A 2,015-nucleotide genomic window follows, 5' to 3' on the forward strand; every position below is an offset into this window, starting at 1 on the left:
AGTATAAACAAGGGCCAAGATAACTGGTCTACCAAGAAAGTTTGCCACCAAGGTGCAAAGGGAGTTCAGTTAGGACAGAGAAGGAAACATTATGACAATGGTAGTTTGAAATGGTCACTCTGGAAAAGAACTGAGTATTGAAAGAAGGTAAAGTGATTTGCATGATACTGTCTCAGAGAGAGAGAAAGAGAAGAAAAGATCTGCCATAAAGGCAGACTATGGTGGTGGGACAATGAGGGACGGGTGGGAGAAAATCTGAGGACTTTGGTGGTGGAAAATGCATACTGTGAAGGGCTGGGTGTTGGAATACTGTTTGGCTGAAACCCAGTCATGAACAGCTTTGTAACTGTATCTCACATTGATTCAATTAATATAAAACAGGGATCCTTTTCAGGTTTATAAGTATGATGATTGGGTGTTCACACATTTGTGTGACATGTGCCTCCCTTAAATATTATTATGCACTTGGCACATTACACATCTAAAGTGAAGAAAAAAAACAGAACCACAGGGAGGCGTGTATTAACTTGTCATAGAAAGGTGGCAACCAAGGGAAGGGGGAAAAATCATGTTTACTCTGAAATTTGTGTTATTAAGTTGTATTATAATATGTCTACATACACATAGAATTTATTTGTTTTTATACTTTTACTTATTTTCCAAGATATATGTCTATATATAATATATCTCATTTTCCCCTTTCACACATACATTCTTGAAAGATTGTGAGTTAATTTTCCTTGATTATCCCTCCATAGTACCAAGCTCAGTGATTCACAGGTGGGCGTGTAATTTCTGTTTACGAATGATTATGGTGGTGCCTCTCAACCTTTCCCTTTCTGTGGCATGCTTTCAAATAGCAGACAATTTGGTGATATGTTTAAAAGCATTTGACAGCTAAAGTAACTGAAAATAAGGCCACAATAATCACAGAATATTCACTATTGTATAAAAAGTGTATCATATATATTTTTTTATTTATGTGAACATCTACAGTGGCTTCCTGCAGTTTGAGTAGAATTAATGATGTCCCCAAAAGTGTTCTGTTAAAAGCAACAAATTATTCATGTTTTTGTCTGTTCATCTAAGGTCAGGATATGCTTATTACATCTTTGGAGGAAAGGGTAGGGTTGCCCTCTAGGGCCACAGCCAGCAATGCTGAGGACCATGTAGTATAGGGGGTTCAGGCCCAGGTTATGCGTGCACCCTAACTACTACACTATCTCCAGGCCCAGAGTTTTCTTGAATGGTGATAGACCCCATTGTTACAAGAATGCAAAGCTATAGGCATCCAACAACTCTGTCCAAACCCTGCACAAAGACAGCAAACTCTTGCTGTAGAGGGGGATTCTTGGGATGACTCATCCCAGAGAGCTGAGAAATGCTCAGATAAGAGAGCTCAGCACTGCCACAAGAGTCAACTATTCCCAGAATAGTTGAAACCTGGTACAGGATGGGTCCTTGCATGCCCTCTCAAAGATACTCTATAGGAAGCTGGGAAACCTGTGTTTTCCCTCCTTCCTCTGCCATCGGAGGTGTCAATCTACCAGCTGAATGCAGTTTGGTGTGGGAGGAAAGAAATCTACATGTCCAGTCCCACAGACCCCCGGCACTGTCCCTGATAGCCCAGCCTTTTGAAGTCTGCATCCCTTTGCTCCAGGGAAGTTGAGTTCAGTTTCTGAGATTGACCCTCTTTATGGCATTCTTACTAAATACAACCTGTCCTCACCCTTCAGTGTTCCGCTTTCTCTTTCACGACATTATGCTGTATTCACTGTTACTGCAGTAGTGCATGTTGCATGTTGCTCAGAATTAGGGAGCAGCTCCTGCCAGGAAACAGACCCATGGAGGGACTCCTGTGTGCCTGCCCAATGGACTGCCTTGTCTTTGTCTTTTGGGGAACAGTTTTCCCCAACGATACCCGGACACATTGCACACCGGATCCGGGTAGACGTGGGGTGAAGGATAATGGCCGTGCGGAGAAACACCCACGGAGAGCAGCTGATACATGTTCA

The 2,015-nt window shown here is 42.3% G+C and overlaps 1 non-coding gene across 1 annotated transcript; it reads left to right on the top strand.

Moving 5' to 3' along the window:
• The first annotated feature begins 383 nt into the window (after positions 1–383).
• LOC130042261 (small nucleolar RNA U13) lies at positions 384–487 on the top strand. The gene has a single exon (XR_008795194.1). It is a non-coding gene; the product is annotated as a small nucleolar RNA U13 (small nucleolar RNA).
• The last annotated feature ends 1,528 nt before the right edge of the window (positions 488–2,015 follow it).

This window comes from Sorex fumeus, unplaced genomic scaffold (assembly GCF_029834395.1).
Source record: "Sorex fumeus unplaced genomic scaffold, SorFum_2.1 ptg000098l, whole genome shotgun sequence".
Taxonomy (NCBI): Eukaryota; Metazoa; Chordata; class Mammalia; order Eulipotyphla; family Soricidae; genus Sorex; species Sorex fumeus.